General features: G+C 53.4%; 2 long non-coding RNA genes across 2 annotated transcripts; one reads left to right on the plus strand and one right to left on the minus strand.

The window, feature by feature from the left end:
- Positions 1-2412: 2412 nt before the first annotated feature.
- On the minus strand, positions 2413-13994 carry LOC141572064 (uncharacterized). The gene is made up of 3 exons (XR_012497104.1): positions 13631-13994; positions 10429-10518; positions 2413-3378 (listed from the first exon to the last, which is right to left on the minus strand). It is a non-coding gene; the product is annotated as an uncharacterized LOC141572064 (long non-coding RNA).
- Positions 13995-14037: 43 nt separating this feature from the next.
- Positions 14038-16048, plus strand: LOC141572063 (uncharacterized). The gene is made up of 2 exons (XR_012497103.1): positions 14038-14134; positions 14378-16048. It is a non-coding gene; the product is annotated as an uncharacterized LOC141572063 (long non-coding RNA).
- The last annotated feature ends 11842 nt before the right edge of the window (positions 16049-27890 follow it).

The following is a 27890-nucleotide window of genomic DNA, read 5'->3' on the forward strand; positions in this document are numbered from 1 at the left end:
CACAATGAGATAGCACTTCACAGCTCTCAGAGTGGCTAAGACTAAAGACTGACCATAGTAAGTGTTGATGAGGACAGGGAGCCACTGGAAATCTCGTCACTGGTGGTGGGAATGTGAGATGGCACACCACTTTGGACAATGGTTTTGCAAATGGTTACAAACTTAAACCATTTTACAAGTTTACAAACTTAAACACACACCTACCATTCCACCCAGCAATTCTTCTCCTAGGTAAGTAACCAAGGGAAATGAGACTATGCGTCCACACCCAAACTTGTCTGTGGAAATTCATAGCAGCTTTACTGGCAATGAACAAGAACTGGAAACCACCGAGATGCCTTGAACAGATGGACAGACACACAAATCATGACATGTTCGTACAAGGGGATACTACTCAACAATAAAAACAATGAACTACTGGTGCAGCTTCACGGACAAACCTCACAGTCATTAGGTGAGCAAATAAGCCAATAGGATGAGCAACAGGTCAGATGCGTGACTGCATTTGCATGAGATTCTGGAGCAGGCAGAGCTAATCTGGAGTGAGAGATAGCAGGTCAGTGATACCTGGGCCAGGGTGGAGACCACCTTGGGGAGGGGGCTCGTGGGAGCCAGCTACGGCCGCCATGGCAACGTACCTCACGATGCAGGACTTAAAACAACAGTTCTGGGGGCTGGAAGGCCAAGATCAAGGAGCCGGCAGGTTGGCTCTGAGCCTTTGTCCTTGCTTCGCGGTCCCCTTGTCACTCTGTGTCCTCACGTGGCCTTTTCTCTGTGCATGTGCATCCCTGGCTTCTATTCCTCTTGTAAGGACACCAGTCCAGTGGATCAGGGCCCTACCCTTAGGACCTCATTTAACTGGAATCACCTCCCTAGTAGAGGTCTCCAAATGCAGTCACACTGGGGGTTAGGACCTCACTGTGAATTTGGGGGACACAATTCAGTCCATAACAGTTCAACCAGGAACCGCTGAGTTGACGGAAACGATCCTATCACACAGGTGCTACTATGGTGGTTATACGAGGGTAGGCATTTGTGAAAATTCGACAATTCCACACTTAAAATGAGTGTTTTTGCTCATACGTGCAGTTGACTGTTGAACAACATGGTTTGAACTGTGCGGGTTCACTTATAGTGGATTTTTTCCCATAAGGCCAGTAAATGTATTTTCTCTTCCATAATAACATTGTTTTCCTTTTTTTTTTTTTTTTCAAGATTTTATTGGGGAAGGGGAACAGGACTTTATTGGGGAACAGTATGTACTTCCAGGCCTTTTTTCCAAGTCAAGTTGTTGTCCTTTCAATCTTAGTTGTGGAGGGCACCCCTCAGCTCCAGGTCCAGTTGCTGTTTTCTTTTTGCGGGGGGCGCAGCCCACCATCCCTTGCTGGAGTGGAACCAGCAACCTTGTGGTTGAGAGGATGCGCTCCAACCAACTGAGTCATCAGGGAGCTCAGTGGCAGCTCAGCTCAAGGTGCCGTGTTCAATCTTAGTTGCAGGGGGCGCTGCCCACCATCCCTTACGGGACTCAAGGAATTGAACCGGCAGCCTTGTGGTTGAGAGCCCGTGTTCCAACCAACTGAGCCATCCGGGAGGCAGCTCAGCTCAAGGTGCTGTGTTCAATCTTCGTTGCAGGGGGCGGAGCCCACCATTCCTTGCGGGACTCCAGGAGTTGAACCAGCAACCTTGTGGTTGAGACCCCACTGGCCCATATGGGAATCGAACCGGCAGCCTTAGGAGTTAGGAGCACGGAGCTCTAACCGCCTGAGCCACCGGGCTGGCCCTAACATTGTTTTCTTAATACCATTGCTTTTTTCTCTGGCTTACTTTATTGTAAGAATACAGTATACAATACATAGAACATACAAAATACGTGTTCATCGCTATTTATGTTACCGGTAGGCTTCTGGTCAACAGTCGGTACTAGTAGTTAAGTTTTGGGAGAGTGAAAAGGTATGCGCAGATTTTCGGCTGCGTGAGGGGTCGGCACCCCTAACCCCTTGTGATCCAAGGGTCAACTGTACATTATACCTCAAGGGAGGTGATGTTTCTCTAAGAGGGAAGTGAAACCAGCTCCCTCACTTCTAGCCTGCCCCTGGATCAGTCTGCAGCCTATAGACACGTGACCACAGCTGCAGGTGTGGCTGCAGGTGATGCATGAAGGAAGTCGTAACTCCAGCCCCCAAGCAACTGGAAAGGGCCAGCCAGCCCCAGGAAAAGCCCAGGCAGGTGCATACCGTCTGAGGCTGGTGCGCTGAGCTGGGTCGCTGCCAGGGCTTCCGCAGCCTGGGATCCTTCCTTTACCATCCCTCTCCTCAGGATGCATGTCTCCTGCCTCACGTGAGCGCCAGCAAACCCCACTCCCCTGAAACAGCCCCTCCTGCACAGCCCTGCCCTGCCTTCACTTTCCTCTAGTTCTCGTGCCCCCCGAGAGCCTCTTGTTTATCTGTTTGTGTGTGCACATGTGTGCGTGCCTGTGAGTGTGTGTATGTGCACATGTGTGTGAGTGTGTGCAGTGCACGTGTGTGCATGCATGTGTGAGTGTGTACATGTGTGCATGCCCATGTGTGCATGTGCACGAGTGTGTGTGCATGTGCACGTGTGTGCATGTGTGGGTGTGTGCATGTGCACATGTGTGTATGTGTGTATGCGCACATGTGTGCGCTTTGTGCGCATGTGCGCATGTGCACATGTGTGTGCACGTATGTGCATGTGCGTGTGCACACGTGTGTGTGCGCGCGCAAGCACATGCGTGCATACATGTATGGGTGTGTGCATGTGTGAGTGTGTGCGTGTGCACATGTGTGTGTGCCCGTGCGTGTCCACCTCCTTTTCTTGTCTGTGTCCCTGACTCCGTCAGCTTGGGCTGTCGTAAGAGTCCCGCAGACGAGGCAGCTGAAACAACAGACGTTTATTCTCTCACAATCCTGGAGGCGGGACGTCCAAGATCAAGGTGTAGGCAGGTTGGTTTCTGTGAAGAGCCGTCCTCCCAGCTTATGGACAGCGGCCTTCTCACTGTGTCCTACTAGAGCCTGCTCCCTCTGCACACACAGGGACAGAGCGGTCTCTGGTGCCTCTTCCTTTTCTCATGGATGCCAGTCCTACTGGATGAGGGTCCTGCCTTTACAACCTCACTTAATCTTAATCACCCTGAAAGCCCTGTCCCTAAGTGCTGTCACAGTGAGGCGACGGCTTCAACATATGGATTTGGGGCGGGGGACACAGTTCAGTGCAAACAGTCTCCAACATGCAAGTTCCCAGGACAGGCAGCCATTTCTCTGCTCACTGCTGTGTCCCTGGTCCTTGGCACACGTGAGGTGGACGAATGCCGCCCGACAGCCCAGAACTGGTGTTCTCCAGCTGAATTAAGCAGTGTCACAGCTGTCAGCATTGACGATGTGGATAAAAAGAGGCCACAGGTTAAAGCCGACAAGCTCAGGGGAGGCCAACACAATGGGCCTTACAAACTCAGAGACCAAAAGTAACCACACAGAATGGTCTGAACATAAAACTTCCTAACTGAAAGCAGGTCATGGCCGATAGTCACATCCTTGGCCTGAAGCTTCCTGGACAAAAGTCAATGTTTCCCCGAAGTGAGCCTTTTGCATCTAAGATAACCCCCCTTGGAGTGTCAGAGTGATCCTTTGTCCAGACCCCTCAGGGCGCACCCACCATCAGAGCAGAAGACCACAGAAGCTCCTTGTTATCTGGTTCCCCAATACCATCTCTATGTGCTACAAAATATTAATTGTACCCACCAATGAAAAAGAAGTGTGTGTCTCTCCATTTTGCTTTGTGCCCAATCCCAGAGATTTCCCCGCTTTCCTTTCTCCCGCCCCCTTAATCTGAGGGATTCCATGTAACCCTCCTTACGTCTCCTCCTTTGATCCTAATGTACAAAACAAGCTGCAACCTGTTAGTCTTCTGAGCAATTTCTCAAACTGTTGAGAATTTGCTTCCTGGCAATTGTCGCCAGTTTGGCTCAAATACACCCTTATAAGCTTTCTCTTAGGCCAAGTGGTCTTTCAATTACATTACTTGGTATAGTTGGCAGGATTCCAAAGAACCCCCCCCCCCACCGGACCATCCTTTGGACCCAAACCCAGTGGTAAGTACCAGCAGGGGATCTTTGAGCCAAGTTCACATCAGGTGAACTTGGGTGATTTATCTCTTGGAATCTAGGACCTTCCCCTCACCTGTGGTAGAGGGTCTGACTTTATTTGAGCTGTTCTTTGAAAATCCTCGCGGTGGTACTAAAGGATAGGAGTTGAAAAGGGTGTCCGGTTTTAATTTTGGCTTTTCAATTGGAATTGTTTACTGCGAGTCTGAAAAATACCTTCTGCTGAATAAATGAGAGTCTGAAGTTGTTCAGCTCCAAAGCAAGGGGCATTTACTCCCTCCAGCTCGAATTTCGGGTATTCTTAGGCGACTAAGAATCTATGTGGAGCTGTTTGAGGGGACTCCTCAAAACGTGCAGTGGCCCCATAGGGAATTCCAACACAACTGCAATTAAATAATTGACTCATCCGGGGACACACACATAAAGACGGTTACCTAGAGCTCTGAGTCCTCACAGTTGCACTAGATAGCCGGGGAGAGAAACTGAGGCACGTAAGAGGGTTGAGGTGACTCAGGAGGTGACCGCCCCTTACAGTTCAACCCATAAGCAGCACACTTCAACCCACCACACAATATCCCTAGAAGTTTGTTCAGACTCTGCAGACATCTAAAGAAAACTAAAATTAACATGGGAAATCATGGCTCTAACGTCCATAAACCCCAAGAACCCCAACCCCCGTTAATACTCCTGCAGGCTTCATATACAATTCATATGGAACCCCAACTTGTAAGTACGTACAGAAGTGGGAAAATTTAACTAAAAATGGTATCAGCTTGAAGTGGCCAAAATGGGGAAGTTTTGACGCTTCCAAATTGATTTTTCTATGCGCTCAATGGGAAAAGCTGGCTCTACAATTAAACTAAATGAACGGGAAGCTTATTTTGATTGGAAATTAGAAGCTTCTAGATGGAGCACAGATAAACTCCTTTCTCTACAGGAAGTTAATAAGAATGTTTTGGAAACTGTCTCTGAACTAAGGAAGGTTTCTGAAGCTGATAAATGCCAACACCGCATTCTGCCCACCTCTCCAGCAGCCCCAGTACCATCCTTTGCTTTCTGAGCTCCCTTGTCTGGACATATCCTGCCCCTCTCTTCCTCCTCCTCCTTCTATCTCCTCTATATCCTCTCCACTACCACTCTCTACTGACCCAGGGGAAATAGAGAATAGAAATTCAGATGAAGATAGGCCATAAAAAAACAGAAATTCTGGCAGTTCCCTTCAGGGAAAAGCTGGTCTCAGGCAGAGGTGAACCAGCAACTGTATACGTTCCTCGGACTAGAACAGAATTAAGGAATTTAACTAAAGATTTCCCTGACCCTCTCCAGAACCCTAATGAGTTTGCAAAGGAATTTGATTTAACTGTTAGAACATATGATCCTGGCTATTCTGACCTATTCCAATTACTACACCTACGGTTTCTGAGAGCAAAGCAACAGGGTGGCTGAATAAGGTTCGCTGGAAAACTCTGGTAGCGAAAGACAGACCAAGAGAAATGCAAGCAATTAGTCCACAAGCTTGACCAAGCCATACCTGAGATTTTCCCCAGAAAATGGCCTGGACTCAGCTCCAACAACGGAAAAAAGAGCCTGAGGAAGTAGTGCTTGATTTATTTGAATGTTTCATAAAACACTTTCAAACAACACTCAGGTCTGTCTCCAGACAGTTTTAAAAATCATCAGAATGATCCTTTACTAGATTCAGCATTTTGGGAAGTACTAGACAAAGAGCTTGTAACTCTGATTAAACAGCACAATTTAAGCTGGTGGAGCACATGTACTGGCAATTCTGTCTGAGCAACTATCTAGAACTATTCAAATGCGAGAAAAAGACAAAGCTGCCAAAAGCAGGAACTTACATCTCCAGCAATTAAGCAATCAGACCAGACCTCCCCAAAGGTCCCTTAGACAAGGGGAGAGAGGAATCTGTTTTTATTGTAGAAAGCCAGGTCATCTTAAGAAGGATTGTAGAAAACTGAAATGGGATTTAGGGGGGAAAAAAAGAAAGAAAGAAAAGAAACAGAAGCAAGCATAGGGCTGCTCTGGGAACTATAAGAGGGCATTTCCCCTCACAAATACTTTAGGAGAAATTGAAATCACCATGAAAGGGGAAACCACCAAGGCCCTTGAAGATGCAGAGGCTACTTTGTCTGTTCTTACCCTGCCCCACTCAGTTGCCCTCTCCCTCGGAGTAAAGCTTCTGTACAAATGATAGGGATAGCTAATCAACAAATGTCTGTTTTTAAATCAGAACCTGCTCTTGTCCAACTGGGGAATGTTTTGGGGCAACACATATTTTTATTAGTCAAATCTGCCCCAGTTCACCTGATAGGGAGAGATTGTCTTGAAACGCATGACACCCACACATACTTTTCCCAAAAGGGTTAAATGTATTATAATATTATAACTAAACGAATCAGACACTGAACCAATTAAGAAAATAATGATTTTAAAGGAACCTCCACGTGTGGTGAACACACAATGGGATTTATAGATGATGTAATACAGAATGGTACACCTGAAATCTATGTAATTTTACTAATAATTTTCACCCCAATAAATTAAAAAATAAAAAATAAAAGTAAAATAAAACATAAAGTAAAAAAACAAACAAACAAACGAAAAAAAAAAAACGGAAGTCCCAAAAGAGGAGACTCATCTTGAAACTGAACATCGCAATGCAGCACATCCTGACGCAATTTCGGGCCCTTCCCAGTACAGATAAGAAGTCAGCCATCCCTATTAAAATTACTATTGACTTTGCCTGTACTTAATATCTCCCAATATCCTTTGAGACCTGATGCACTAGCTGGAATTAAGCCCATTATATAAGATTATTTAAACAGGGGGCTTATAATTCCATGTACAAACCCCTGTAATTCTCCTATCCTTCCAGTAAAGAAGCAGAATGGAAACCGATGGAAATTTGTACAGGATCTCAGAGCAATAAATAAAATAGTTATAGACATCCTGTGGTTCCAAATCCACATACCCCACTATCAGCCATTCCTGTGGACTGCCAATATTTTCCAGTAATGGATTTATGCAGTGCCTTTTTCAGCATTCCTGTAGAAACGGACAGTCAATATCTCTGTGCTTTCACTTGGGAAGGTCGCCAATTTACATGAACTGTGATGCCCCAGGGGTATAGGAAGAGTCCCACCTATTTCTCCCAGATATTGAAGGCTGATTTAAATGATGTTGATTTTCCCAGAGATCTCACTCTAATCCAATCTGTGGATGATTTATTTTTATGCTCTACGACATGACCAGACTCCCAAAAGGGCAAAGTTTACCTATTACAACAGCTAGCTCTAAAAGGACATAAGGTCTCAAAGGAAAAACTTCACTTTTGTTTCCCCCAAGTAAAATACTGTGGCCATCTCATATCTCAAGATGGGCTACTGATTAACCCTGAAAGACTCAGAGGAATCTTATCCTTTCCTCTTCTAAAAACAAACAAACAAACAAACACAGCTTAGAGGATTCCTGGGTCTGACTGGATACTGTCGCAATTGGATTCCAAATGTTTCATTAACGAGGCAGCCTCTACATGTCTGACCCAATTCAATGGCACCAGAAGGAAAACAAGCTGAAGAAGCTCTAAAGGCAAAATTATCTAGAGCTCCCGCTCCGGGACACCCTACTTATCAACTTCCTTCCTTCCTTTCCATACATGAAAACAAAGGAAATGCTTTGGGAGTTCTAACTCAGAAACATGGAGGCCATCACAGACCTACAGGATCTTATGACCAGCAACTGGACTCAGTAGCCAAAGGGCCCCTCCCTGCACGACCGCCATCTCTGCTACAGCCTCCTTGTGCAAACCAACAGGAGAGATCGTCGTGGGTGCTCTTTAACTATGTCTGTTCCTCAGTCCATTGAATCCTTACTGAACTCTCATCACACTCAACACGTCTGTCAGTCGACTGGCTTCTCATGAGGTACTCCTGCTTTCTGCACCTAATGTCACTTTAACTTGCTGTGACAGTCTTAACCCAGCAACTCTGTTACCCTCTTTACGGGATGGAGACACTCATGACTGTGTTTTGCTTACTGACGACTTTCTTGTTCCTAGGAATGGTTTACAGGAAACCCCTCCTGGTGATGCTGACTTAATTTGGTTTACAGATGGCTCTTAGCTGAGAGATGAACAGAAACACTACTGAAGATGCTTATTTACCAGAAATAAGACCTGCCCAGCAAGCCGAGTTCATTGCTCAGATTCAAGCTGGTCAATTGGCCAAAAATCGAATAGGTATCAATATTTTCACTGAGAGTCTCTGTGCCTTTGTGCAGCTCACGACTGTGGAAGCAATGAGACTTCTTGACTTCCTCAGGGCAACCCATAAAGAATGGGAAACAGTTGCAGAGTTATTAGATGTCATACAGCAACCGAGACCATTGGCAATTATCAAAATGTCAGGACATTCTAAAGTCGCCACCAAAATAACAAAAGGAAATAATTTAGTAGACGCTGTGGCTAAACAGTCAGCATTGAACAGTCAAATGCTCCAGACCCAAGAATGCCCCTCACTTCCTATGATATCAGTAAAAGACTCTCTTTTACAGTTCCGACGGCCAGTTACAGAACAAGAGAAGAGGCTATGGCAACAAAAAGGGGGCACCTTCGACCCAAGCAAACAGATATGGCTTGGACCCAATCAGAAACCAATCTTACCTGTGGGGGCTCCATTACCTACACTCCTTCATGTCCATGAGCTCACATATTGGGGCCAGAAAAGATGATTTTTATAAAGTAAACTATGTTCCTGGAAACCTTCTCCCACCGTAGCTCCTAAAGTACGTAGCAGATGTTCTATTTGTCCAAAACAGAAACCAGGAAAACCACTCCATGGATCCCAAGGACACTTCACACTTCCTTTAGGCCCATTTGAGATATGGCAACTGGATTTTATCCCAATGTCACCATCTCAGGGATACAAATATGTGTTAGTCATGATTTGTACGTTTTCTCACTGGGCTGAGGCATTCCCTTGCAGAACAATAGCCTTAATGGTAGGTAAAGTGTCGTTGGAAAAAATGATTCCCAATTGGGGAATTCCCTCTGAGTTGCATAGTGACCGAGGGACTCATTTCACTGGGCAAATAATGCAATCCATCCATCTGTAACATTTGGTCAATTCTACAGCATTTTCTTTGTGCTTATCACCCCCGGTCCTCTGGATTGGTGGGACACACCAATGGTACGACCCAAATTCAACTAGCCAAAATTTCAGAAGCTTTTAATCCCCCCGGCCAAAGGTTCTCCCCATCGTGCTCCTCAACCTGAGATCTGCTCTTTTTTGGTCAGCATAGCCTTTCTCCTTGTGAAATAGTCACCAGTCGCCCTATGCACTTGGATGAAGGGCATACAGGCCAACCTTACTAAAGGGAGACATTCTACCTTATTGTCAAGGGCTTATTAACCAGCTTACAGGGATGGATAAATTAATAACTGATCATTCCACAGTGCGCTTCCAGGAGACAAAGACTTCAAAGACAATGGCTTACAACCTGGAGATATATAAAATGATTCTTAAATTGTTATTGTCCTTCTTGTGGTTTCCTAATGGAAACGGTATCTGTCTCCCCAGACGCCCTCTCTTACTGGCTATGAAAATTTTAACTCGGGTACTTGCTAATCTTTCCCATTTACTAGACAATGAAGTTTTCATTATCAGCTATGACAATGAAGCTGACACTTTGTTGGCCATGCATTGGTCCTCTCCTACTATTAACTTTGGTACATTTTTTTCTGAGTATATTATTATAAAGGACCCATCCTGAGCTAGTACTTTCGAGCATTCCTCCCTGATAATTCCCCTGGTAGAATTATACATGGACCTCATTTAGATGAGTATTGTATAGCTATAGGAATGGATGATAGGAAATTAAGAAAAATTGGGGCCAGCCAGTGGCTCAGGCGGTTGGAGCGCCGTGCTCCTAACACCAAAGGCCACCGGTTTGATTCCCACATGGGCCAGGGAGCTGCGCCCTCTACAGCTAAGATTGTGAGCAACAGCTCTCCCTGGAGCTGGGCTGCTATATGTTGCCGCAAGCTGCTATGTTGCCGCTGGGCTACCATGTGCTGCCGTTGAGTGGCCAGCAGCCAGCATGAGTGCCCAGCAGCCAGTGAGCTGACCAACGGCTGGTGACTGACTGCGTCAGCCGGGGGAAGCGCAAGGCTCATAATACCAGCATGGGCCAGGGAGCTGTGTCCTACACAACCAGACTGAGAAACAATGACTTGAACAGGAGTCGGGGAGGAGGTGGAAGAAGGGGGGGGCGGAGAAATTAAGAAAAATACCTACGTATGATGGGAAAAGGCTTGCAGCAGCCTGACCAGTCTATCATAGTATAGCTTGTCCTCAAACACCAGCCATGCTCCTGGGACTGGATGCCTGTAAAACAGGAAAAAAATGGGTGGGTCCCCATTCCAGAAATTAAAGGGATTACTTGGTGGGTGGATGTGTCTATAACTACCCCACTCCTCGGGTCCTGGACGCTTGTGGGAAGCCTTAAGGAATACTCAAACTCTAGCTCGGTTGGGGGTTACCTCTACTCATTTAACTATGGCTTGGGAGACTCAACATTTTTGGGTTCGTTCAATGTACCCCAATTGCTCCCAGGCCATAGGCTCCCAATGGCAGCAACATTCCTGGTGGGTCCAACAACGTTGGCCGTCTGTAAGCAATAAGAGGGAAATACTTGGAGGATTGGGAGCCGGCCTTGGTATTCTGGGACAAGCTGAATTTGCAGCTAATGAAGGACGTCATTCGTTAGAAAAAGACCCTCTATCTCAAATAGGTCACACAGAGGGAATGTTCTTTCGAGGGGAAGGAAAAGGATAGGAAGCAGCATGGAAAGATAATGAGGCCCTAGCTCAATGGGTAGAACAGACTCGACAGATTGTCAAGTTTTATGCCCAAACCCAGCCATGGGAACGCGCCTGTACCCTGACTCAGCAGGGCCTGTTAGCTGCGCTAATGCAAATGGCATCTGACGTAGCTATGAAACAATGGCCGACTATAGTGGGTGCAGAAGCCCAGGCCGGACACTTATAGAACTCCTACAGTCCCCTGGATTCTGGAAAATTTTAGATGGAAGGTGTGACCTATGACATTGTATCTTAAAAACCCAAACATCTCGATCAAATCCTAAGCTAAGATTTTCAGTAGTTCAACTGGCGGGCATAGGGACCGTCCCTTAATCACGCCAGAATACTTCCAATGGGACGCAGATGCACTGTATTAAGCAATAATAAAAAATGGGAACGCATCTCATTATCTGATTGTGAAAATTGGAAAGGTGAATGGTTATGTCCCCAATCCAAATGGAATTCTGAATTCACCCAATCCTGGCCTACCGTATCCGTCCCAACAAACAGCAATATGTAGTATATGGGAAGGGGCGTTTTTGTAGGGAAGGGTTAGAAAACTCTTGTGTCATACTAAGTGATTTCTACTGTAATGACACCAAGTTTAGGGGCGGATGGGTGGCTCGGTTGGTTAGAGCGTGAGTTCTGGGCAACAGGGTTGCCAGTTCAATTCCCACATGGGCCAGTCAGCTGCGTCCTCCGCAACTAGACTGAAGACAAGGAGCTGCTGCTGAGCTGCCACTGAGCTCCCTGGTGGCCGGAGGGCTCAGGTGGGTGGAGCGCGTCCTCTCAACCACAAGGACTCCAGCAAGGGATGGTGGGCTGCGCCCCCTGCAACTAAGATTGGACAACAGCAACTGGACTTGGAGCTGAGCTGCGCCCTCCACAGCTAAGATTCAAAGGACAACAACTTGACTTGGAGCTGATGGGCCCTGGGAAAAACACACAGTTCCCCAATAAAGTCCTGGAAATACACAGTGTTCCCCAATAAAGTTCTGTTCTCCTTCTCCCCCCAAAAAAAGAAAATGACACCAAGCATACAGTATACGCTAGGGGTATATGATGCAATACTGAAATTATAGGCAAAATAACTTTGCCTGAGGTTAATGAAACCTATGGTAATATTGATACTGAAAATCCAATGTATTGGGAAATTGAACTTAATCTTCCCCGATGAAGTCATTTCTGTGGAAACCAACTGGCCAGAAGAAAAATTAAAGCTTTTGGATCATGAAATAGTAGAGATTCTTCATTCATCTGGCTAAACTTATCAGTAGGTACAAATGCCAGTAGATGAGGCCGGAAACCATATTATTAGCTTAATTTAAAAAGTATGGTAAGACATGTAAAGCGTTCTGTGGTTGGCTGAGATGTTTTTCCTCTCAGACTCATACTTGTCGAGAACTGTACATTTCCTGCTCCTAATTAGTGTTACTAGTTTAATATTATTACACTTGGTCCTCGTATATGAATGTTGTACTAGATGCAAAAAAAACAAAAAAACAAAACAAAAAACGTAAAACAAACAGCAAAATAACTCCGATCATGATAACTCAAAGAATATTTTTAATGAAGACATATAGGATCTGGCTGCCCCCCATTTGCCTGTCTTTCCCTTAAAAAAAATTTTTGACCTTGACTGCCATCCAAGGTTATGGTCTCCTCCCATCCCCCATGGTCCAACATTCAGCAAGACAAACGCTGGCTTACTGGGAATGAGCCTTCCTAGCACCGTGGGACCACACTATCCAACCAAAAGGTTGGTCTTAGTGCATCCTTTGGATTGATTTATGACCGAAAGGGGAAACTGTGGACGCAAAAGGGCCATAGGTTAAAGCTGACAAGCTCAGGGGAGGCTGACACAATGGGCCTTACAATCTCAGAGACGGAAAATAACCACACAGAATGGTCTGAACATAAAAATTCCTAACTAAAAGCAGTGGTAGTCACATCCTTGGCCTGAAGCTTCCTGGACAAAGATCAATGTTTACCTGAAGTGAGTCTGTCTGCTGTCTTTTGCATCTAAGGACCCCTCAGGGCGCACCCACCATCAGAGCAGGAGACTACAGAACCCTCCTTGTTATCTGGTTCCCCAATACCATCTCTAAGTGCTGTAAATGTTAATTGTACCCTCCAATGAAAAAGAAGTGTGTGTCTCTCCATTTTGCTTTTTGCCCAATCCCAGAGATTTCCCCGCTTTCCTTTCTCCCGCCCCCTTAATCTGATGGATTCCATGTAACCCTCCTTACGTCTCCTCCTTTGATCCTAATGTATAAAACAAGCTGCAACCTGTTAGTCTTCTAAGCAATTTCTCAAACTGTTGAGAATTTGCTTCCTGGCAATTGTCGCCAGTTTGGCTCAAATACACCCTTATAAAAAGCTTTCTCTTAGGCTGGATGCTCTTTTGATGACAACGAGGCCACGCTGACTGGGGGTGAACTCGGAGAAAGCAGAGTAACTGTTAGGCCGCAATGACTGAACACCCAACACCCTGACTGCTGCCCCCGCTGTCACCCACTCAGTTTCAGTTACTCCGTGCTGAGGTCCCCGCCCCCGCCACTGAGAGCGCTCACTCCAGAGCACAGCCTAATTCCCCAGCATCCCAGAACCCACGATTCCTGTCTCACACCCCTCACCGGGAGGCCCGGCACCTGCAGTGTGTTCCCTTGGAATGGGCCACACCCCAGCTTCTGGGACACAGGTGTTTTCCTGGTGGGCTGGCAGCAGGCCGTTGACCAGAGCTTGGGGTCATCAGGCAGGTGGTCACAGAGATGAAAAGAGCACTGTGTGTCCTGCGAATGTGATCACCCTGGAGCACGACTTCGGCAGGCTGGCTTGCAAACACATCGCACACGCACACCCCACCCAGGAGGACGGAGGCCAAAGGATTTGAAAAGGCTCAGAGAAGCGCAACCCACAACGTGTGTAACCACAGCAAAAAGAAGTTGTGACCAAGTGTACTTGTTTCTCAGAGTCCTGAAAATGCCAGGTGTCCTTCCCCTGAGGGGGGTGGGAGGGCTGTCCCAAAAGCTTCCGCTTTCATGGTCAAATGCCTTATTAACATTCACCGCTGGTGAAGGCCAGGCCACCAGGCGAGCCCCAGGGAACCCCGTGATTTCCCCAGAAGAGAGCTGTGCCAGGTAGTTGGGCGGTTCTTCTTGGCTGTACATCCCTGTCCCCACCTCCACCCTGGGTCCCCTCCATCCCAGGCCCCAGCCCTCAGTCTTGGACTGTGAGATTTAGAAATGAGTCGAGTCCAGCTCCTGCCCCCAGGGCTCACCCCCAAGGGCTGGCACTTCCATGCTCACAGCAACAGGAGCCAAAAGGTGGGAGCAACCCAAGTGTCCATAGATGGACAGATAAACAAAATACGGTATCTACAGACAGCCGCACGTTCTTCACCCGTCAGAAGGAGTGAAGCTCTCACACCCGACACAGCGTGGATGGACCTGGAGGCCATGATGCCCCGTGAAATGAGCCAGACACAAAAGGACAGATACCGTGTGACTCCACTCATGAAACCCCGGAGGAGCCAAACTCACAGAGACAGAAGGTAGATGGCAGTGCCAGGGGCTGGGGTGGGAGAGAAATGAGGAGTTGGTGTTTCATGGGGACAGTTCCAGTTTGGGAAGATGGAAAGTTCTGGAGAAGATGGTGGTGAAGGCTGCACAACACGGTGAGTATGCTTTAACACCACTGAAGTGTACACTTACAAATAGTTAAGGTGGTGAATCGGATATAGTCTGTGTTTTATCAGGATTTAAAATAAATCAACCAAGATGTTTTAAAAAGACAGCAGGAGGGATCCTTGTGGTGCTGGGATGGTGTGTGTCTTGATCAGCTCCGGTCAGCACCGCGCAGCCCTTAGAGGCAGTTTCGCAAGAAGTCACCAGTGGGAAAACAGGTGAAGGGTACACGGGATCTTTCTGTGCTATTTCTGACAATTCCCTGTGAGTTATCTCAAAACAAAAAGTCCAACTAAAATGGAAAATAAAATGAGAAGCACTCGAAATTGGTGTTTTGCTTTGAGGGCGTGTAGTCGGCCCGCCATCAGCAGGGCAGCACATCACCCACATTCAGTTTCTCAGCCACAAACAGGAAACGTAGAGGGAAGTGGGCCCCACAGAGGTCCCAAGCATTGTCTGCTTCTAACAGGAAGCTCTAGAGCTTCTTCTTTTTCCCCCTCCCCCCCATCTGGTTCAAGCCAGTTGTTTTTCAGTCTAGTTGTGCAGGACCCAGTTCCCTGGCCCAGGCTGGTATTATGAGCCTTGCGCCCCCGCCCCATCTGAGGCAGTCGGTCGCTGGCCACTGGCCGCTTACTGAATACCATCTCTAAGTGCTGTAAATGTTAATTGTACCCTCCAATGAAAAAGAAGTGTGTGTCTCTCCATTTTGCTTTTTGCACAAACCCAGAGATTTCCCCGCTTTATTTTCTCCCGCCCCCTTCACCTCCCACCCACGGATTCCATGTAACCCTCCTTACGTCTCCTCCTTTGATCCTAATGTATAAAACAAGCTGCAACCTGTTAGTCTTCTAAGCAATTTCTCAAACTGTTGAGAATTTGCTTCCTGGCAATTGTTGACAGTTTGGCTCAAATACACCCTTATAAGCTTTCTCTTAGGCTGGATGCTCTTTTGATGACAACGAGGCCACGCTGACCGGGGGTGAACTCGGAGAAAGCACAGTAACTGTTAGGCCACAACGACTGAACACCCAACGCCCTGACTGCTGCCCCCGCTGTCACCCACTCAGTTTCAGTTACTCCGTGCTGAGGTCCCCGCCCCCGCCCCTGACAGCGCTCACTCCAGAGCTCAGCCTAATCCTGGCAGCTCACGTGGGCCACGGGCTGCTCACCGCAGGCAGATCCAGACAGAGCTGTTGTTCACAATCTTATCTGTAGAGGGCGCAGCTCACTGGCCCATGTGGGAATCGAACCAATCACCTCGGCATTAGGAGCACAGCGCTCCAACTACCAGAGCTTCTTTTTTTGCAGTGTGAATTGTAATCCTATTTTTCCCCTAAATTGTCATCAGAATAAAAAAGGTTGCTCAGCGTTGCCTGTCTTGCTTAAAAACGGTCACTGGATGTAATTTTACAAAGAAAACCTTGAACAGATGACGTTGAATGGTGTGTGTGGCAACAACCTGATGAGATGCACCTCACACTCACTCACTCACTCACTCACTCACTCACTCATCCGAGCAACAGTGTGTGGTGGCCCAAGTCCTGGCCCCTCGCACGGGCTTGGGACACCCATCCGCCAGCGGACACTGTGAATGTCACGCAGAAGGTCCAGGCACCAACACTCACTTGGCTCCCAAATGCGATATGTTGTCAGGGGGCCCCCAATACTGCTGCTTAAATACCTGAGAGGTGGCAGATTGGCTCCCTGGAACCGCCAGTCATCCTGACAGACTGCCCAATGGACCACGCAAGCAGAGGGCAGAGTCCCCAGCTCCAGCCCCACCCCTGGGCAAAAGCCCCCAGGCAGACCTGGGCCGGGAGCCTGGGGCACCTGTCCTGGAAACAGGAGGGAACTCACTGCCGAGGATTTCTGTGCGCCCCTGATAGGGCCCCTGAAAGGAAAGCCGGGAGGCGCTGAGCCAGCGGGCCCCTCCCCTGAATCCAGGGCTCCTGGGGCCTCCTGCTGATTGATGGTGTAACTAGAACCCAAAGTGGGAAGTGAGGGACTCAGAGAGGGCACCACTAATGGGGGGTGGCCTGGGACCCCGTGAGCTGGAGCTGCACATGGCAAAGGGCAGCATTGGCATTAACCAGGTGGGCTGAGGATGCTGCGGTCACCGCCCCACCGCTGACCTGTCCCTCTTTGGTCTTTCTCTGTGCTTCCCAGGAGGTAACTTCCTGTCTGGGTCTCAGCATCTCTCCATCCCCTCTCCCAGAATCAGGGGAATACAGACCCAGGCCTGGGCATTCCTCTTCCCCCCCCCCCCCAATCCCCACTGAACCTGCACCATGCCCACCCCAGCGGCTGGGGCAGCTGCGGGTGCTGTGAGGCCCAGGCCCCTCCACCTCCAGGTCGCCACCAGGGGGCAGCAAACCCCAGACCCTGTGCTGTATTCTCTCTCCCAGCATCTGTGGTCTGCACACCATCAAAGAGAGGGTAGGGGTGGGGTGGGTTTGGGGCCCCACTCCCTTTACGATTGCCCCCTCTCACCCCAGGCAAATACAAGGTGCTCCCCACCTGGTTCTGGTTCAGCGAGCCCAAGACCAAGTGACCTCTCAGTGTGCTGCCCCATTGGGAGATGAGCTTTCCCCCCTGGAAACAAGTGGGGGTGAGATTTGGGGAACCAAAAAGAGAGTGCTAGAGGAAGCCCACTCTATGCTCTGCTCAGTCCATGCTGAGCGGCCACGGTGGGGGTAGGGAGGGGCGACGAGGTCCGGGGCCAGATCCCACTGCTGAGGGCCCAGCCAACCCCTGACCCCCTGTATGTCCCTGGCAGGGTCCCTGAGTGTGCAGGACCTCGATTTACTCATCTGTAAAATGAGGACAAAGACGCTCCAGCCTCCAGGCTGTTGGGAAAGTGACTTGAGAACGCAGGACACTGCCTGGCCCCCCAGGGGGCTGGCGGTCATGGAGGCTCCCCCAGGCGATCGGGGGAGAGAAGGCACTATCTCTGGCTCAGGGCAGGTCTCCCTTTTGTTGGGGGCGAGGGGAGTGGGAAGAGGCCAGCAGGGCAGAGGTCCAAGCCAGGAGGCCCCAATCCCTTCCCATACCCTGGGCAGGGGCCCTGAATCTGAGGTGGCAGTCAGCCTTGGGGCACCGGGCATGGGGGGCAGAGACCCACGTAGAAGCTGCTGACCAGCACCTTTATTCACGCCCCACTGCGGTCCAGCTCTGAGGCATTACCCCACACACGTTATGTACCCCACACACACCCGCCACGGCCGGCTACACCTGCATCCCATCGGGACGCCTCTGAGGCTCCACAGCCTTACTGGGGTCCACCACGCTGCCATGCCCTTCAAATGCACAGCGTCCTCCAGCCCATCCCCACTTTAACATAAAGCCTTCCCAGCCTCAGGGAAGCAGAGGTCCAGCTTCAGAGCCTGGCTAAGATGACCAGGCAGCCCCGCCCCCTTGCAGACCTGGCCCCCAGAGACGCTGCCCCAGCTCCCTCTGCCATGGACCGTCTCGACCATTTACAGCCCCTGTAACATACATAACTCTTGCCCCCAGGACTCCTCCTTCAAAGTGAAGACGGGGGGGGGGGGGGGGGGGGGGGCAGTGCCAGCAGCTGACACCCCACCTGTCTGCAGGCTAGGCTGCTCTTGCAGCCCTGGCGCTGGGCATGAAATGGGAGGGGAAACAAAACCCCTATAGCAGGAGGGGCGCTGTGCTTGGCCAGTCCGGGTCCTCGCCTCTGGGTCTGAGAAGCTTGGCAAAGTCGCCACCAGGGCCACACCCAGGGCCCTTGTGGGCAGGGGTTCGCTGCTCTTTGGTGGCAGAGGGAGTCTCTTTTGCAAGTCTCTCTTCAGCTGGGCCTGAGTCCATCCGCACTGGGTGCAGGGAGAGGACCAGAAGCTTTCGCGAAGGCGGTGGCCAGCCTTCCCTGAAGTCCATCCGCGGCTCTCGCGGTGCGGCGAGGGCTGCAGAGAGTGAGTGGAGCGCGTGAACGAGCTGGGGGAGCAGGGGCCACTAGGTCGCCCCCCCCATTCCACCACCCAGCGGTGCCGGCGCAGTGCTCACCGGATATGCCACCTCCATCTCCCCGATGTCCCTTTCCCAGCTCGGAGCTGGGCTAGCGCCGCGTGAACTTCTCAAACAGAAGGGAGAGCAAAGAAGTGACGAGAGGCATCCGCCAGACCTTAATCGGACCACCGCGCGCGCCCTGCACTATCGCTGCGTCGGACCCCAATCGATCTGCACTCGGGGGTGGGCAGGGAGCTGAACCTGGGGCCCCGCCCGGCGCGTGAGCCGGGACGCGCGGCGCGGGAGGGTGGCCAGAGGAGGTGGCAGCGGCCGGCCGGGTGCTGGTGGCGCCTTTATGCAGCGTAGGGCGGTGGGGCCGCAGGCGCTCGCGCTTTCCCACGCTCCGCAGCCAATCTGCGGCCTGGGCTGGACAAAGCGCGGGACCCGAACCCGCTGGGCTGGGATAATAACGTGCCCCCGCCCCCCAGCAGGTGGAGTGTGGGTGGGGCGACAAGGGACACGTGGGGCGTCAGCTGGGACGTGCCCTGCCTCTGAGGTTTGCCCTCAAACCCACACAGAGCAGCCCCCAGTGGTCCAGCCGCCTGCACAGGATGCAGAGGCCAGAGGAAGTGGCCATTCCTGGCGGCTGAGCATCCAGAGCCGCTCCCTCCCTGACCCCCACCTTCCTGTCCTCCACGCAAAGGACATGCGTCTCCATGGGCCACCCTCTGGTCCCTGCTTGTCCTCCCAAGCTACGCTGGGTCCCTCCTCTGGGCCTCTCCAACTCCTCACACTTGACTGGTGTTCCCACCTAACTTTGAGCTTTCCCAGTGGGGGAAGGGCAGCTGCTAGGCCATATTCACTGGGGGACAAAAGTGGCTGCAGGGTCAGTCCAGGATGTGGAAGCCACATGGAGATGCAACATCAGGGAAGGGGTGCTTCCCTCCAGGGCTGCACAGAGGGGTCAGTGTCCTTAGACTGGGCCAGGGCTGCTGCCCCTGGAAATCCCCACCCTCCTCCTTGCTTTCTGAAAGGCCAGGCCTCAGCTGCCACCTCCTCCAGGAAGCCCGCCGACCTCCTCCTCCCTTCCCCAGGCTGATTCTTGTATTATATGGTCATCATCAGAGGTGCTCTGGGCAGTTCATTCCTGGGGCAGGGCCCTGCCCCCTACCACAACACCCCCAGGGCCTGGTATTTTGAGATAGCTGGCCTTAGGGACTTCCCTGGGCCACCACAAGCCCAGGGAAGAGACAGTGCTGTCCCGCATCTCAGAGGAGGAAGCTGAGGTCTGAGGAAAAGGTCTTGCCAGCCCTCTACCCCACCATGTTTCCCTCCTGTCACCTGCATTGTGTGACAAGATGGGCAGGGAGGGCATGGAAGTAAGTGGGGGGTGAGCACTGTACAGGCCAGGCTTGGGAGCAAGGAAGCGTGCCTGCAGGGCGAGGCCAGGCCAGCGCGTGTGGCCGGCAGAAGGGGAGGTGGGGCAGCCCAATGGTGGCAACAGAGAGAATGGGAAGGGTCCCCCCAGAGACTCTTCTCCCAGGCACCCAGGAACTGTGCCAGCCTTGAGCCAATGTGGAAGGTGGATGGCTGGCTGGGGTGACTGAAAAGACTGCCCCCAAGTGCCCAGCCCTGGGGGCCTCCCGGGCCAGCAGTGGTCAGTGGGCAGGAGCGGCCCCTGTGGACGCAGGCCCTGCTTGGGGGTGGCCAGGTAGGATGTGCTGGGCCTCTGCTCCCCCGCCCACCCCCAGGCCCTGAATGGCTGGGAGCCTTTTGTGGGAGAGCAGCTGGCGGTCGTCCTTTATGTGGGGCTGTGGGAAAGTCCCCGGGCCAGCCTCTCACAGCCTCTCAAAAGCCGGGATTATCTCGGCCAGCAGGACACCCTCTCAAGGACACCCCCCCCCCAGCAGGGGTGGGGCAAGGGTGCCTCCGCAGAGGTCCTGTCTGCCAAGCCCTGGCCCCACAAGTCCCTCAGCCAGAAAGGGTCCCCTAAGTGGGCACCCTCAGGCACCTGGCTCCCTGCCCCCAGCTGCCCAGACTCAGAACTATCCCCCATGCCAGGCAAGGCTTTTGGGGAGCCCCCACCCATGTCACCCCTATAGGTACCCCTCCTGATTGTCCAGGCCCCTGGCCCTCTGAGGGGTGGTCAGTGGAAGGGCTTGCCTGTACCACTCGTGGGGGACAGCCCCCTCCCGTGTCCCACTCATGGGGCTGTGCCCATGGCTGGGCTGACTCGGGCAGGTCCAGGGCAGAGGTCAGACTTGGGGGTGCTCAGGAGGCCTGGATAGGGAGGATGGGTAGGAAACTCAGCAGTTATTTAGCACCTGCTGCTTACAGCTAAGCAGAACCTTTTCCCTGGACCTGTTCAGAATCCTGTGTTGGAGGCAGGACCACACCTGCGTCACCGAGCAGGGAACAGACCCAGACCAAGTAGCCTGATGAGGTCACACGGTCCCTGGTACACTTTGGCCCCAGAACCCCGCCTTTCCCTGCTCCATTGGCCAGCTCCCGGGTGGCCCCGAACTCAGGCAGGGTCACCCACCCAGGAAACCAAATGAAGTGGGGTGAGTGGAGCCAAAGGCCCGGGGCTGGGGACTGCACATGACTGATGTTGGCACCAGCAGCTACGTGCTGAGGCGGCCTGAGTGCTATGCCTTTATTCACTCCTTTCGTCCTCAGCACATGCTGGCTGTGGACTGATATTAGCCCCATTTTACAGATTAAAGAAACTGAGGCTCAGAGAACTCAGCCACTAAATGGCGGTGTCTGGATTCAAACCCTGAGCTCACGCCCTACCCAGGAGGCCAGGCTGCCTCCAGAGGTCCTCAGGTGGGAACACCCAGGCGTAATCCGAAGTGGGGGTCGGGGAGGCTGGCATTCCCCATTGTCCCCTTGTCAGGGCCAGGGCTTGCAGGGGACACCAGGAGGCTGTGGGAACGGGAAGGCACTGGCGAGGCCAGATGTGCAGCCTTCCAGCGTTGCTGGGGAGCCGCTGCGGCTTCCCCCAACCTTCAAAGACAGCCCAGGGAGCCCCGCCCCGCTGGGACGGCTGCTCCCCAGATGGCCTCTGGGCCCGCAGCTCAGCACACAAAGCCAGGCGGCTGTGTGAATGAGTTTGTCGCTGGGCACGAGCCTTTTGTGCAGGATGAATGTCCGTGGTGGGGGTGAGGGGGATGTGGGAAGCCACCCGGAGTGGCCTCCCGCCCAAATTTCCCTCTGGGCTGGATGGGGGCAGGGCTTTGAGGCCACTGCCTGGGAAGAGCCCCTCAGCCTCTGTGACCCGCACCCCTGGGCCTTCCCATGAGGCATGAGACTGACAGGGTCCACGGGTCCAGGGAGACCACTGAGTCTCCGTCCTCCCCCCATTCTACACACACAGAACAGAGGGGGCTGTCCTCACTGACACATACGTGTGGGCTCCAGGGTGGGTGGGGGCTGCCCCATGGGGCCCAGAGCCCAGTAGGCAGGTGGTTGCCCACTAGATGCCCCTGGCTTCGGCCAGGAACCATCTCAGTCCTGGGAGGTGGGGGCAAGAGACTGAAGATGAGGTCACTGCCAGACTTGGGGACAACCAGGGTAGGAAGGACCAGATCCTGGAGCCCAGGGCCCTCACCCATCTCCTCCCACACCCCACCCGAGGCCAGGCTCTGGACACGCCACCTGGCACATAGGAACCACTTAAAGTGGATAGTCAGGGTCCGGCTGAGGATGGGCAGCCTTGATCTTGCCCGCTCCCGGGAGCTAGTGCCTGGCCAGGGTCCCAGGACTGGCCAGGCCCCGCTTGCCTTCATCTGTGAACTGGGTGCCACGTCCCCTGCACGGCTAGCTGAGTGCGTCCGAGGAGACTCCAGCCTGGGTGGCTGTGGGGACCATCAGGCGCCCGCGCTGTGAGCAGGGGTGCTTCCTGCTGGCCAGTGCTGAGCCTCACTGAGGGGTCCCCACGCTAGACAGCTGGCCCTGCCTGGGGAGGAGGGGTCAGTCGTCCACAGGAGGTGGGGGCCCCAGAGTGTGGGAATATTGATGAAGTTCCTTGTGGGAGGAGCTAAGGGGTCCAAGAATCGGAGAAGTGACCATGGGGGGCATGGAGCTGAGCCTCACGCGTGTGATCCCCTGGGTCCCCACTGAGCCTGGGCGGGGGAGGTCCCGGCAGTGTTGGTGCTCCCAGAACTGGGTTCTTCACGCCTTTTGGCCATCACAGGATGGGGGGCAGTCCCATGAGGCCAGGATGGGGGGGTGAGGACTGGGGAGCACTCAGACACTCTGTATCAGTACCATGGAGCAAAGAGAAGGGACCTCCAAACCCAGCGCCCAGAGCTGCCGGGTCATTGATTCCCCAGGGGACGATTTGCCCTCTCCTACTCCCACATTAGTGTGTAAATTAGTTGCACCCTCAAGCCCTCTGCCTGTGGGCTGCTACTCCCCTTATGTCCCACCTTTCAAGAAAGCAGGGTGCCCCATGCTGGTTTGAGGAGCTCCCAGAGCCCTGATGACGTGGCAGGGAAGCTCCTTAAAGATCATCCAGCCCAACCCCTCTACAAGCAGATGGGACAGTTTCCAGGCTTATGGGTCCACAGCAGCCGGGTAGTCAGGTAGAGGAAGGTTGGGGGACCAGCCAGTCCAGGGTCCCCCAGAAGCAAGTGGGGCAGGTACTGCAGAAATGAACTCAGCTGGGGAGGGGAGCTGGGGTGCTTTAAGGACAAAATAGGTCTCTCCCAGGTGCAGAATAGCAACTTGCTCTGAGGGCATGGTCCCCAGTGGGTGTGAAGGGACAGGGCCCCTCAGACCCTGGAAGCAACACAGGTGGCTGACATGGGGGCTGAGTGGCCATCCTGGTCCTTCCTGGGGGGAGGGGAGGTGCCCCAGGGTGCAGCGTGGTCTCAGCCACTCAGGCCTTGGGTACTCACTTTGCTCACCTGTACAATAGGTGCAAGGATGCTCGGCCTGGGCAAGGCAGCCTCTCCTGAGTGGGGCTCCCACAGCAGCCCCCAGAATGAGAAGGGTGAGTGGGAAAGTCCCCTGGGTGATAGTGAGGACACAAGTAACACAACTAACAGTGTGGTTGTTTCCCCGGGGGTGCCGGCGCCAGGCTGCGGTGGGGCAAACGTTTTCTGCAAAGAGCCCTACAGTGAATCTTAGGATCTCGGGCTGTCTGTTCCACGTGCTCAGCTCTGCCCTGCAGCAGGAAAGTGCCAGCCCTGTTCCTATAACATTTCATTTACGGATGATGAAATTCGAGTTTCATCTCATTTTTACCAGTCACAAAATATTTTCCTTCTTTGGACATCTGTTTCGACCCTTTGAAAATGTAAAAATCATTCTTGGGAAGGCACAAAGGCAGGCCTGATGGTCAGCCCTGTTCTAAGCACTTTACGTTAACGCCTTTGATCCCCCGAATCGAGTAGGGTGGCACTAGCACCATCCTCTCCCCGGTTAACCGACAAGGAAACTGAGGCACAGATAAGGTTAAGTGTCTTGCCGTAGGTCACCCAGTGGGGAAGCTCCCTGGGAGGGTCTGTTGGGAGTGCCCCCCCCCTCTGCCGCCCCCCAGCCCCCAGGCTCTAACCCTCGGACCTGGCCCAGAGGCGGGGGCTGTGGGTTTGCGCGGGCCGGCGTTTCCCACGCTGGGCGGTGGTGGAGGAAGCGTGCCTGGGCCCCACGGCATTAGTGCCGGGGTCTGCTTCTCAATGAATGAGGGCGGCCGCGGGGGGCGAGGGGGGGCAGCTCCCAAAAGACCATCTGGCTCCGCGTTATAATAGAGCGATAAAGGGCTTGTCTGCCCTCAGGGGTTGGGAACGAGCTGCTCTCTGACACCGCGGGGGTTTTAACCAGCTCGGGACTGCGACCTGGCCCTGCCCCCGGCCGCGCGCGGGTCGGGGTGGAGGGGATGCGGCCACGTGGGCGGCTGAAGCCCCTGATGGGGGGTCGCGGTGAGACCGCGGTGAGACCCGCGGGCCCCGCGCTTTCCCACCACCCACCTCTGCGCGTCCTCCTGGCCACAGGGGAAACTGAGGCCCCGGACACTGAGGCTGCTCCAGCCTAGGGTCTGAGACCTACTGCTCCGAGGTCTGGAGCGCAGCACACTTGGGAACGTGGGGTCTGGTTTGCTCGGCAAAACTAAAAGCTCCTATTGAGAGCAGGAGCCCTGCCGCTTCCCACAGCCAAGTGCCAGGGTGGAGCAGGCTCACCTTGGTCAGGTAAGAGAAGGGTCAAGGGCACACCCCTGCACCCCAGCCCTTGTGAGTAAGAGGCCAGGCTGGAATTGAAAGGTGGGCAGCTGTCCCAGGGCAGCTTCTGGGGAAGGTCCAGGACCCCTGAGTCAGCAGGTTTGTGAGCTGACCCCCATTTCTGAAGCCCACCCTGCCAAACCACCCCAGTAGTTGTCCCGGAAGTGGACACCTGTGGCCCCAGCCTAGCCCCACCCGGGGGGCGCTCACACACAACCCTTCTTGAGCATGCCTCCCCTGCTCGGAGCTCCCCGCTGCGTCTCCCCCTTGCAGAAGGAGCGATCAGTGTGTGGACAGGATGTGTGTGGAGGACCCTGTCCCCTGACTCAGGAGTCCTAACTCAGTGCACCTGCCATATTTCAAATGAGAATCACAGGCAGCCTCAGGCAGGCAGTGCCAGCAACGGGGGCTCATTCTGGGCCAGGTCCAAGCGGGTCAGGTGGGGCGGGCATTGCTCTCTTCTAAGCAATGTTCCAGCCCCTGCAGTCACCTCCACAGCCTGGAGCCAGTCCCTCCATCAGGTGGTCTTGGCAGAGAAAGGCCCTCTTATACAGGTAAACTGAGGCACAGGAAGGACCAACATGTGTTTAATAGAAAGCCAAGGGCAAAGCCCAGGCTCCTGAACAACCCCCCACAGACATCCCCAAGAGCCGGCCCCCGGACTTCCCCATGGTGAACCTCCAAGTGTCCAATTCCCCCCAGCCCTGACCCCAGTGTGAGGGGAGAACAGTCTGTCTACACAGGTGGGGGCAGGGCAGACCTGAGGAACTGTGGGAGCCAGCTGCAGCGTCTGACCCCATGTCACGCAGCCCAACACAGTAAGGTGCGATCGTGTGCCTTTTCCGCGGCCCTCAATGGTGTCCCTGGAAATTAGAAACCGGCCTGGAAATCACCCCACATAGGATAAGGAAAAGGCAGCCAGCCCCAGGGAGGTGGTGTCAGCAGATCTCAGGGTTCCAGCCCGAAGAGTTCAGAGCTTGGGGAGCTGTCACGAAACAGGAGCTAACAGGTGACCCCCAGGGGCAGGCCTGGGCAGGGGATCTGGGGTCTCAGGGTACCAGAGGGGAAACTGAGGCAGGTGCTAATGGGGTGAGCAGAGAGGGGAATGTGCCAGAGGCAAAGCTGCCCCACCCTGGCCCTGCCAATGTCAGGTGGGCACCCTGGCCAGCATGTTGGCCTATCTTCAACGTAATTCCCTGGTGGGCCCAATCCACACCTCAAGGTTCTCTCCTACATGTAAAGTTTCCCCAGCCCTAATATCACCCCTTCTCTGGCCCCCGTCAGCATCCCCACCCTGGCAGGGGCCAGGCCTGTCTCCTCTCAGTCCAGTGTCTGCTGCCCCAGGACAGGGTCACACAGTGGGGAGGGAGAGAGGAGCAAGAGCCCCAGGTCTGCTTGGGGGGTACAGGGAGCTAAGACTAAAGGGGGGCTGGGAAGTGGAGGCCGGAGTTTCCTCCCTGCCTCTGGGGGGGTCACCCCAGCACCCCCACCCAAGTGGGGCTGTGCAGCCGGCGGTTCCCACACTGCACTCAGCCTTCACAGCAACAAAGGCAGCGCGTGGCTCTCTCAGGCCACCTTGGAGAGGCTGCCCCTTTGTGCTTGTCCCAGGCCACCCGCCATCTGCAGCTCGGCTCTGCCCGGTTGCTGTGCCTGCTCCCTGCGCCCCACCCGCAGGGGAGAGGCACGTCATGCCCTCCTCAGGTGTCCCCGGCTCTCCTGGGGACCCAGCCCCACCCTGCATCCCGCTCACATGAGCACCCAGGACCCCCAGAGCCGGCTCAGCGGCACCTCTTCCCCTCCCATCACCCCACATCCGTCTGGCTGCTCAGGAAGGAGAAAGGCAGGCTCTGCAAGTTCAAGTCCCAGCTCCACCCTTCACCCTCCCCTTGGCCTCTTCTCTGTGCCCCAGGGCTGTCGGGGAAAGGTGGGGGCAATACACACTGCCACTTCACAGCTTCGCCCTCAAGTCCACACTGGCACGTGTGCTAAAGCACTGAACCCTACCTCGTGCCTAATAAACGCTCAAAAACATTGACTCCGACTCCTCCTCCCCCTCCTGGTGTCAGCTGTCCAGTACACAGGACCTGGGCAAGTCATTTAACCTGTGACCCTCTGGTCCTTCATCCGTCAAGTGAGGACAGGGACAGTCCCCTTGCAGGGCTGTTCTAAGAAGTCAGATTGCTTGTTGCCTGCCTGGCGCTGAGCAGGTGCTCCCAAACGGCAGTCTTGCTCCCATCCAGCTCCTGCCAGACCTTCAATGAGAAACCCAACCCCCTCCTACCCCAGGTAGAGTCAGCAGCCACTGGTGCCCGCTCCCCTCTGACAGCCAGACCACCCTTCCAGTGCCCCCAGGGGTCCTGGCTGGAGGGGGTGGAGACTGAGTGGCACCTTACCTCCTTGCAGTCTGGGTGCTTGCTCAGAGGCTACAGCAGGGGCACTGGCTGGGGTGGCCTGGGACCCCGCCTGGAGCCCCTGGAGGGTGGGAGGGGACACAACACAATGTTTGGCGCAGAACAACTCCAGGGGTGCCCACCTCATGCCGTGCGTAACCTGGGGTCCATGTGGTAGCCCTGGACATGGGGCGAGCCATGGTGGGTCGTCCCTGTCCCCCCTCCCCCAGGCCAGCCTTGCTCTTGACCCTCCCCAGCCTGCCTACTCCCCACACCCCATGCTGGAAACCCTCTTGTGACCAGGAATACCCAATGGAGGACAGCTGAGTGTTTCAGGGGACCCTGTGCACAGCACAGCCTTGTCCAGAGAATCTCGTCCCAAGCCCGGGGGGTGAGCGTGGGGCAGTAGTGTGGATCTGGGCAAGGTGGGCTGGGTATAGCAGCGTCCCCTTCAGATCAGTCCTGCCTGCAGGGCGCTGGCAGCCCTAGTGCCAATGTGGATGCCTGGGGTGGGTGAGCAGCATGGAATGTGTGGCTCTTCTCCAAAAAGTCCTTTTGTGGGTGTGCGGTAAGATAAACATGAGACAAGATTTGCCATGCTAACCATTTTTAAGGATGTAATTCAGTGGC

The sequence above is a fragment of the Rhinolophus sinicus genome, linkage group LG06 (genome assembly GCF_036562045.2).
Source record: "Rhinolophus sinicus isolate RSC01 linkage group LG06, ASM3656204v1, whole genome shotgun sequence".
Lineage (NCBI taxonomy): Eukaryota > Metazoa > Chordata > Mammalia > Chiroptera > Rhinolophidae > Rhinolophus > Rhinolophus sinicus.